This window comes from Coptis chinensis, chromosome 9 (genome assembly GCF_015680905.1).
Source record: "Coptis chinensis isolate HL-2020 chromosome 9, ASM1568090v1, whole genome shotgun sequence".
NCBI lineage: Eukaryota > Viridiplantae > Streptophyta > Magnoliopsida > Ranunculales > Ranunculaceae > Coptis > Coptis chinensis.
In genome coordinates, this window is record NC_141464.1 from 45,659,279 (window position 1) to 45,670,600 (window position 11,322).

Genomic DNA, 11,322 nt, shown 5'->3' on the forward strand with positions numbered 1-11,322 from the left:
CTCTCTCCCTTGTACCTTATGTTACCTCCGTCCATGAGACATGTCATCCTGATAGTCATGAATTTGGCCGATACAGTTATGATCAAGGAAATTATAACGCGGAGACTAATAATTTAGGTCGATTCAAGGTACATAACCAATGAGTCAGACTGATGTAATACGGGCTACATTCTGATGAAATATTATACAGAGCGCCTAGATATCGTGCAACATAATAGAGGGTTGTCAATAAATCTGTTGGACTAGTAAATTAGCTTCAACAAATTGTTCAATCTTACACTATCAAATTCCCTTATTTCAGATGAAGCAAGCAAAGGCTTTTCTAAGGACAAATTTCATTACTTGAAATGTCATTTTATACTTTTCCAACCATTTAAGCTCAAATTGGCGCGATAATTTTGCCTTTCCTTCATAATTTTAGAAAAAACCATCAATAACAATCTCTGTACCAACGTAGCACACAAGTCTTTCGGTTAACACCAACACACTAAACAAGGGATTAATCACTACTTTTGAACACTTATCACTTGTCCAAATGGTTTAGCTGTACAATCAATGGCAACGGCAGTGGCGTGTAAGGTACCAACAAATCTAACCAGATTTCTCATAGCCAACCCATCACCAACGGCAATGAATCCCACAGTATGCAGTGGATTTATTTGTACAAGAAATTTCATACCTCTGATTCTTAGAAGCAGAACAGGGTGTGTAGCTTTCTTACGGTCTTGCACTCTTGCCTATGCAGTAAGAGAATATGATGAGCTCTTCGTGTAGTATTTGATCTTTGTTTTGGGCAGTTCAAGTAGTGGTCTAATGTCTTCACTTGTCCTGTTTTAGACAGTCATTCCAAAAGTCAATTAGTTTTGATAAGAGAAATCATAATTTAGAGATTCTAACTATTTCAAATAACATGAAATTGGGTTAAAAGCCACCGAAATATTTTATAAACCGCATCTCGGCTAAGGTGGCATCACTAAGCTCTAGACTCACAGGTATTAACACCAGGATCGTGCCTACTGTCGACTACAGGTTCCTAGGCCCATCACCTGGCCCCTAGGCCCACCAGCAGTGCCTAGTTAGCGCCTGCACCTTTAACTGCATAGGTTGCAGTTGCACGGTGGTGTCCAATGGAACATGAACTTTCGCACTGCAGCTGAACTTAAGGACGTTAACACATGGCATTGTCGTCATATAAATAAAAGCGTGGACAGCAAAACACCTCAAAATGTGTCCCAGAATGCTCCAATCAAAGGTGAGATTTCATACTTCAAATAAAAAAAGATAATATTGCTTCTGACATGCAGCATGCATAAAGAAAAATTATATACCAGGCAAAGGAATGTGTCCATGTTATATGCCAGCAGCAAGTCCCACATTGCCTGCTTCTTCGTTTGTCTTTGAGTCGTTAGGAATCCAAAATGTGAGAACGGTAGATGCAGCAACAAACATAACCCTACGAGGCGCCCACTTTAAGCAGGTTGTAACACCAATATGGCTGTTCCAGCACGCCACCTGTCACAAAAACCCATCAGTAGTTGCCTCCTTAATTTGTACCATTATTCTCAAGTGGAAACAGCCATGTGGAGTCCCCTTCAAAAATACTACAAACTTCTTGAGCTTTTTCTGTTCTTTGTCTGTTTGGGCAGGGGGCCAATCATCGTCTACAAGAAAACTATGTGTCTGTTTGGAGAGGTGTAACAGCGCCACAAGAATAATGATAGGTCCTATGTGCACAAACGATTTTTCAATGAGTTCGTTCTCAACAAATCAGCCCTGATCATATCCCACTGGGGGTGAGGCTCCTCAAAATAATAAACATATAGTCTATTGCTGGGTGATAAAGACAGTTGTATACCTCATTTCTCATGTTGATGCTCCAAGCATGTAGATTTCCATCCCCAGAGCCTACATAAAAAACGTGAAAGCTATGCTCAGTTCACAAGTTCCAAAGAAAAAAGTGTTCGAGTTGATACATTTGTGCATGTGTGTGTTTGAGGGAGGAAGCAAAAAATTGAAATTAGCTTCGGAATATTTACTTTTTTAGGCAAATTTAGCTTCATTGTTGAAGTGTTTGTAATAAAATATAACCTATAAATGAATGACTGTTATTTGGGAAGACACATTTTTGTGTTAAGACTTAAGACCCAAAACCACATAGATATCCAGCTAAGTCACATTGACACAGATACATGTGTCCATATCCCACGGATCTGAGGTGTGTAACACTGCCAAATATAAAAACTGAGGTATATCACATTATCACATACAATGAGTCAGTGCCATCCGTCACAGAACACGATACCACAAAAATATTAAAATATGGCATGTCCATGTAACATAGATATTTAGATATCGGTGAAAGTTGGAGCCTGGAAGGTATATCTAAAATGACTTCTTCAGCAGTCAAAAATAACACAATAGGCGAAAGTAAGAAAATATTCCTCGCGACTAATGCCAACACATGAATTACAAGATCAATTGTACAACCGCCCAATTATCAATGCTATCATAAACACATCCACATACAAAGTTCATTTTAGAGCCAAAACTATACTTTCAACAACTATAAATTCAGAGAATGTCTCATTATCACAGGTAGAGTTAAGAGCTATCAAAACCATTCATCTTCTCCATTGTACTCACTTTACCAGAAAGAAGCTAATAAACATTTTCAGGTTCTCTATTGGTGTAGGCACCACCACATATATCTTGTATTTATATTTATTGCAATTTCCATCTAGAAATTAGCATTTACAGTGAGAATGGCAGAAATGATCCTGCCTAAACAATAGTCCATAGATGAATCCATCAGAATTTTTAAAAACGACATTCTGAAGAACCAATGGAATTATAGCATTAAAAAATAATATATTGGATGAAAATGGAACAGTGGACCTGGTTTAAATTCTAGAATCCTCAAGCAGCAAGTCATTAGTAAAATAATATTCTTAGAAATGTTTTAAAGGAGATGACTCTAAGGGTGGAATTTGAGCCGTTTGCTCGGCTCGCCTCGTTTAAGTTTCAGTTCGAGCTCGCTCATTTAACTATATGAGCCGAGCTTGAGCTCAAATTAAAACTTCGTGTAAAATAACCGAAAGCTACTCTCAGGCTCGGCTCGCTTCGGCTCGGCCCTTTCCGCTCCTCGTTCATTTAACTATATAAGCCAAGCTCGAGCTCAATTTAAGGCTCATGTAATAAACGAGCCGAGCTTGAGCATAGTAAAGCTCGCTCGTTTAACTTCGAATTCCACCCTTAGATGTGAGTGCTTCATTAATGAATGGGGAGATAAAAAATTTGGTAAAGAACGAACATGACGAACTGCAAAGGGATTAGAAAACACATTGTGGAAGCCAAAATATTCAATAGAAAATTCTGACAAATATTCTAGCAGGGACTCTGAAGGCCTAGCCTCAAATAAGCTTTCAACTATGAATAAGATTTTAGAAAACTAAAGAGTGTTGTTGCTTCTTTCTTGAAGGAGGGTAAGTTCACTTCTCCGATTTCTCTTGAGTTGTATTGTACAATGTACATTACCACAACCACTCCAAATCACTAAGTTGTCATTACCCAAGCAAAAAGTGGGGGAAAATTAAAGAAATCCAGGAAACAAATGACAAAAAAATTAGGATTAGGTCGAAAATTTACCTGAGACTACATATTGCCCATCTTGACTGAATGTAGCCTCTGTAACTACATTTGGAGATGGTTCCGAACTGAAGCCACAGCGCTGCAGACAAAAGAATTAAAAATGTTAATAGAAAAATATGACAAACTCAAATTCGATACACTAAGAATGCTTGTCATTTAACAGAATCATTAAAAGAGAAGAAGAAAAATAAAAAATAAAATAAAAAAATCATACACACTAAATATTAGTACATAGATTTCGACAACAGGCACTCTTAAACAGGAAATGGACCCCTACTACATTTCTCAGTGAGGTTACCTTTTCCCCTCCATATGCATCAAGAACATAAATGTTGTTATTCGTTGTTGTCAAAAGCATTGACTTGCCATCATTGCTAAATTTTATATCAGAGACCTCGGCTGTATCTCCACAATCTACCTAAGAAAGTATCGAACGGCCCTGCATTATGGAAAGAGCTAATTAGACCATTCCAACAATGTGCTGATTTATAAAAAGAACCATAGCTTTCAGTAAGAAGGACCTTGTCATAAGAACGTGAATCAAACAATTTAATAGCACCACCTTCCATTGCCACAGCAAAAACAAGTCCTTGTTGGTCATAGGCCACAGCCGGCCTACCCGTAGATGTAAGATTCCCTGAAAAGTACAAAACTAAGCATGAATAACTTTCACATCAAACACTTTAACATAATGAAACTCTAGCGAGAAGTTCACACATGTTTCACTTCTTTCTAGTTGACATGCACATGTATCCAGGATACCCTAATAGAGATGATGATGCTTATCTAATTGGCGGAAGCTTCAATTAAACGATCAAACATCAATTGAATAGATAGAACCCTAAATTACAATTAGGGTAAAAGCCTAAGCTTTTAGCACATTTATATTAATAACAAATCAACCAACCCTCTAATCTATTATAATCCCCTTACTTAGAACCTAGGGTTAAGCTAGACAACAAAGTAAACCAATGGTCTAACCACACATGGACCAACTAAAATAAATTAACTAAAACAATAACTAAAGAACTGGGCTTAAACTTGACAGGTCCACTACATATTCTCATCAGATGGTTTCTCAAAATAACCAAAGTTGACATGATAGTACGATACACAATCAACTGACTGAAATGATCCCTCTTGAAATCTGATAAGCTGCTAGTTCCTATGTCCCCACCCACAATGTTCTTTGAACATCCACAATAGAGATAGTTTATCAAGAATAATAGAGTTGCCTGGTGTTCTCAATTTCTCGATATAACCTTTAAAACAAAACACAAATCCAATATGTGACCCCATTCATGAGAAAACACAATGAAACAAATCACTTCAAGATGGAAGATGCTCAAATGGTTAAAGCTGATGATGATAACGCCATATACAATTAGAGACTTTGTGAGAAAGATGATAGATAGAAAGAATTTCTACTTGTCTTTTGACATTCCATGTTCCCCTTATTATAGGCTTTACATATAAATGGGTGTAAGTTAAAATTCATAAGCTACTACAATCAATGCAATGAAAAAACAAACGTTTACATATATTTAAATGGACATATAACAACACTTATAACTGGATATTTAAATGCACGGTACATTATGTGGATGCCCACTTCAGTAGATTCATGTATCCATAACCCTTAACGCTATTTTTCCAATATATTGATTGCAGTAACTTATATCTCTTAACTTACATTCACTGTCTCTAATTGTATAAAATGTTATCAGCATATGATTTAACCATTTGAGCATCTTCCATCTTGAAATGATTTGTTTCATTGTGTTTTCTCGAAGCTGAGGAGGGGGTCGCCTTGGATTTGCATTTTTTGCTTTTAGGTTATAAACCCTAAAAGCCTCAGCTTTAACACTTTTTTTCATTAATAACAAATCATCCAACCCCTCTAATCTATTACAGGCCCCTATTTACAACCTAGAGTTTGCTTGAAAACAACACAAACCTATGGTCTAACGACACATGGACCAACTAATATAAATCTAATAAAAACAATAGCTAAAGACTTGGTATTGAACCACTATATGTTCCCATCAGATTGTTTCTCAAATTAACCGGTTGACATGATACACAATCAACCGACTCAAATGATCCCCTCCTGGAAATCTGATAAGCTGCCAGTTCATATGTGCTCACCCACAATGTTCTTTTGAACATCCACCATATAGATGGTTTATCAATGCAATCGTCCTTAACATACAACAGATAGAGAGGGCCCATCATCTAATACAGGGACAAAATCAACTGATTCAAATACCCCTCCTGAATCTATGATCACCTGCTATATCCTATGTGGCTATGTACCACTAGTAATGTGTTCTGAACATCCACAAAATCCCATGATTGGATGGTATCATAGTCCAATTGGCACAAACTACAATATATACTCAAACTAACGTATCCGGTGTTATATAACGTACACATTCTTTTTTTTAATATCACATCTTTTCGAGACAAGTATGGTTCGGTTAACCACGTCAAAGAATCCAAAAAGTTTTGAGTACTTATTTTATCATTTGTAATTTGTACATATAAAGTATACTCAACAAAGAAATTTCAATTTTCTTTTTTAAAACTGTAATATTTATGTAAATAAATAAATTTACTAAAGAAGGAACGTTTAAAGCAAAAACTACACTTACAAAACAATTTCATCCCAACCACATTTTACATATTACATATTACTGCCAATGGATTTGAATGCAATCAAACTCGATAAAGAAACTTTATCATAAAGGTTTTTTGACACAACCAAAACACAAGAATTTTGACATTAACAATAAATAAATTGCTAATCTCATCAACAAATAATTAACTTCTATTTTCAGAATGTCTTCACAATTCATTAGAGTTTAAGAATACAGAAGTTCAACCTGACAGGCATTTGCTAACGAAGATCCCATATTCTGATGCTGTGGTCGATTGAACCAGACATGAAACTGTCATTTATCGGAGACATGCAGAGTGATATAACCCTGTGGACAAAGAGACATGGATATATTATAAAATATCAGATTACTATGTACTTATGTAGTGAGGGGTTATTACCTATCTTTGTGTCCTTTAAAGTAGCGAAGGCAACGATTATCATACATTGAAAGGTAACGCAAAGATTCTGGCCAAGAAAAGAATATATAACAAGAGTTTAAATCAGTTCTTTTTTACCAACCAAGAAATGTATAATAATAATTTGAGACCCACCACCAGTAGAATCCAAATTGTATACCGAAGAGCATATGACAGAACTTGGATGGTGTGTAAAGCATATACGATCAGCTCCATGTTTCTTATGATATGTTGTCTTCAACAACCTGAAAGTAATAAACAACAAGTGACCATGATATGTTTTTAATTATTAAAAATAAAAATGATGATGATGCTTACGTGGCATTAGCAATGTCGTAGAGTCGAACAGAATCATCCTCACTTGTAGTAATTAAAAGATCCTCAGTACGATGAAAATCAACTGAATTAATCTTTCCTCCCTGAAGAAAAATAATAATAATATCCTCCACTTAATATATAATGATTAGTAAGAAGAAGAAAAAAAGATTGAAAACATACGAAATCATTAAACACGGCTCCAATAGCCATGTTACGAACAGTGTCGTCCGTCAGTTCTTCCATAAGTATCGTCATTAACTTTTTTTTTTCTGCCACACAAAAAATAGCTAGTCAGAGAATGGGCTAACTAAATTTGCGATTATTAGACATGTCGTTGATCTTTTCGATATATCGCTGATATTTTCGGCCCTAGACGGCTAGACACGTCAAATCTATTCGGCTCAATAAATATTAAGTGAAATATATCAGTTGACGATATTTGGTGGAAGCAAACCTTGAGCAATTATTATTGATTCAAGCAATCCATGCTAACATTGTCAACAATAGATTCATATACAGCATGAAAGTGAACTACTAAATGTTTTCTGCCGAAGTGAAGGCAATGAGTTCAAGATCACATTCAAATCTTGCCATGTCTTCTTCATCTAAAGAAATCCATGCTTCTACTCCATCACCACATTTGGTATCCATTAAAATAAAAGAATTCTTAAAGCGCCAATTAACGGTTGATATCCAAATAGGCTTTCCCCACCCAAAATCAGCTTCATAGAAAGGAAATCTGCACCAGCTGGTAAACATGAAAAGTTCTAGTACACCTTTGACTTGTCGTTCATTAGCCTCTTTGAGATGATTCCAGTACGCCGAAAGCCCATCACCCTCGAAGATTTCTCACAAATTCCCCGTTAACTTTACATTTTTACAGCTTCCCGCATCTGGCTCACCAAGCAATGCAATTTCTGAGGGCTCTCGGTTCTTAATATTTGCCATTGCACCACTGACTAGATTGCCGAAAACAGATTAGACAGGGGGTGGAACCATTCTCCAACGTAGATTAACCGCATGGTTCGCCACGGTTACGGACTCTACAGACCTCGTTCTCATTCTAACAAACTTCATGGCACACCTCCAAATGAGTGCAGAAACTGCTTCTACCCGGGTCGGGTACTCTACATATAATTCGTTGGAAGATTTAGCTTTAAGTGCAGCTACATTCCGTGCATCGAAGACAAACCTTTTATTTATAACCTTTTGCGGTGGACTGCCAGTGCTGGTATGTACATAACTTGTTACATCCCGCGGAGGGAAAACAGATGTCAAGTCAAGTTCTGGGCGAAGAATGCCATCATTGTCTTCTCTTGTAAGGGCAGCCCAATTATTGAGAAACAAACCCAGAGACGAGGTATCACCGGCTTTATGAGACAAGCACACGCCTAGTGCCATTCCTCCGCAGTCAAAATTATTGACTTGAACGGATAATAATCCTTTCCGATCCCATCCATTTATAAAAGTAATGTCTTTTGGAAGTAAAAGGTCTAACTCCTCAGATATAGGATTGTTGAGAGTATCCGAGAGATGGCCATTCACTCTAGCTTCAAAGAAGTTTACACCCTCATCATTACAGTTGATAACTTGATTGTTCACGATCCTTCCCCTAGATGATAAAAAAATGAGTTAGCATTCGATATGATTTCTTTTAGTCGATCAGTTCGCATATCATTTTCGACTTTGTCGTAGTCGTTTAAGGAGTAGAATATAATGATAGGCAGAGGAATGGGAGGGGCAAATTGATCAATGCCGGAGAGCTTGAAGGTTCTAAGGTGATGGGGTGTTGGGGAGGATGGTTTGATGGTTTCTTTGGAGATAACATCGAGCTTAAGGACCATCTCTGAATTCTTGACCCTTGAGTGCGTGTGACACTTTGATGGCAATGGCTAAATTTATTTTGTTCGTTTACTGTCCTTGTACCAAGTTCAGTTCATTAAAAGTCAACTCAAACTACTCTAATATTCAAGGTATGTAGCTGAAACGAATGTCAACGAAGTGAAACGTTAATTACAGACTCTGCGTTTCTGATTGTTTTGGTTTTGCGTTTTTTTTATCTCCAAATGTGCTACACGCCTCGGAATATAATAAGGCCGGTCAATTGCCACATTGCATATTTGCATGTGCGCATTATATTACTTTTCTTTTCTTTTAAGAATACAGCGAAGACAGGAATCACAATTAATCACAAAAAGGGGTGGCGTTGCTTTGTGACTGTAGAGGTTATATGATTTTTGCGTTTACCACGGTTGAGTTTACTATTTCGGTTGCAGAGTTTTTGCTCTGGTTGAAATATTGCTTGATAAAGCCATAATGGTTTAGCCAATGTGTTAGCTTTAGAATTCAATGTCTTAGTTGAGAACTCGAGATGAATTTCAAACTGGTACAATTTTGGCAGTGACCAGCCTTGGTTTCTAAGAAATGTCTGGTACGCCTCCTTTATTTATTTTTTAGATAAAAGAAACAATACACTTCAAACCAGGGAATTGCTTTCCTACATTCCTTTACATCCATAAATAAAAGTAATCAATGAACCTGTCAGAGCAGGGTTCAAAGTTAAACGCTGGAGGGGCTTGTTGTTCCCGATCGAGGAGGTCGGCCGGTCTGTTCCATGATCTTTCACCTTTCCCATGATCATCTCTTCTCCCGGTGGGATCACGGAAACTTCGCTAAATTTTTGCCACCTTTCGCCTTCTCCGCTATTACGATCGATGTTGTATCTCATGGGAACTTCGACATTCTTTAACCCATTTCATCCTCCCGGACTTTTACGCTTTCACCGGCTTGCTTTAAAGGCAGATTTGTCACCACCACTTCTGAGTGTGCTTCAAAGTATCGTTTCAACCGGGCGGAGAACACCAATGCCAAGGCATATTTTTCGGCTTCTTTATACCGGGTCTCGGCCTCAGCGGTGTTTTACTTTGAAATACACCGGCTTTCTAACTTTCCACAATTAGTACTAGTCGCGGGCTAATGGCATGGTGACCCCCAATACAAATTACACAATTTTTCTCCTCGTTGCGGTCGCTGACCCCGGAGCCTTTACCTAAATAACTCTTTCACTCACCGGGCCTCCTCGCATTCAGTCCATTCGAAATCGAGTGTTTCTCAAAGAAGCGATACAACGGCCTGCCTTATCCGATGACGGAGATGAACCTATTCAAAGCCCCAACCCTTCACCGCAAGTCGCCTTCATTGACGATTCGGTGACATTATCTCTACTAGGGCTCTTATATTAACAGGGATTGGCCTCTATTCGGTGAAGTAACTATGTATCGAAACTTCCCGTAGTAGCGCCCGAATGTACACTTCTCTGTATTAAGCTTTAAATTGTATAACCGTAGTATATTGAACATCTTTTCAAACCTTCTAAATGCTTTTCCTCCGACATGCTCTTCACCATGTCATCTATGTAAATCTCAATCCCCGCCGGATCTTGCTTTCAAACATTCTCTCCCTAGCCCGGCTGAAATGTGGCCCGGCGTTCTTCAATCGAGCGGCATTCTCATATATAACAATATGTGCCGCCTTCCACCGCGGTTTGTCTTCTCTCGATCGGCCCGTACATGGCCGCTTTGGTTATATCCGTTTAGCGTCCATGAAGGAAAACACTTTAAAACCTACGGTTCTATCCACCCATTTCGTCTACTACCGGCATGGGGTAGGCGTCGCTAGGACATTCTGAATTCCGCGTCGGTGAAGTCGGCCTTATCACGATACCTTGCCATTCTTAGCGCACTACTACCGTTTGACAAACCCGATTAAGCGCGACACCTCGTATTATACGCCCCTTTCAACCTCGCGACCTCCTCGCGAATTCCTTCGGCGTACTTTGGTGAATTCCCGCATCTTCGTCTTCGCGGCCCGTGTCTTCTCTCATATGTAACTTATGACCACGCGAGTCTCGGGTCCTGTCGGTGACTTCCTCGATCACCCATGCAAACACATCTTTATTGGCGGAGCCAAAAGCGTACTAACTTAACCTTCCATTCCCGGGCAATTTGGACCCCAGCGATGTGAACTTCTCAAATTAAGCCTTCCCCAAATTCACTACCTCTATCTCATCGAGGTAGCGGTCCCTCTGTTAACTCCACCGAGTTTAGAACTCTCTAAATTGAAACAAAGAAATCAAGGTTCCTTACTCCGCGATCTTCGTTGAGTAGAGTTAGAATAAGGATTGAACTACCTAAAGTATAGAACAACTACAAATTGGATGTTACAATAAGGGGAACTAAGGAGTAAGGGTCTATTATAAATGTTAGATTTTTATCATTC

At 38.3% G+C, this 11,322-nt stretch overlaps 2 pseudogenes across 1 annotated transcript; both read right to left on the reverse strand.

Annotated features, from left to right (window-relative positions):
• Nucleotides 1–372: 372 nt before the first annotated feature.
• Nucleotides 373–7,381, reverse strand: LOC147476257 (protein ANTHESIS PROMOTING FACTOR 1-like; annotated as a pseudogene). The gene is made up of 11 exons (XR_015209080.1): nt 7,225–7,381; nt 7,045–7,145; nt 6,862–6,971; nt 6,709–6,775; nt 6,549–6,635; nt 4,148–4,314; nt 3,947–4,087; nt 3,646–3,727; nt 1,856–1,905; nt 1,329–1,512; nt 373–828 (listed from the first exon to the last, which is right to left on the reverse strand). The product of XR_015209080.1 is annotated as a protein ANTHESIS PROMOTING FACTOR 1-like (transcript).
• A 117-nt stretch (nt 7,382–7,498) lies between these two features.
• LOC147476258 (stemmadenine O-acetyltransferase-like) lies at nt 7,499–8,888 on the reverse strand (annotated as a pseudogene).
• Between the last annotated feature and the right edge of the window lie 2,434 nt (nt 8,889–11,322).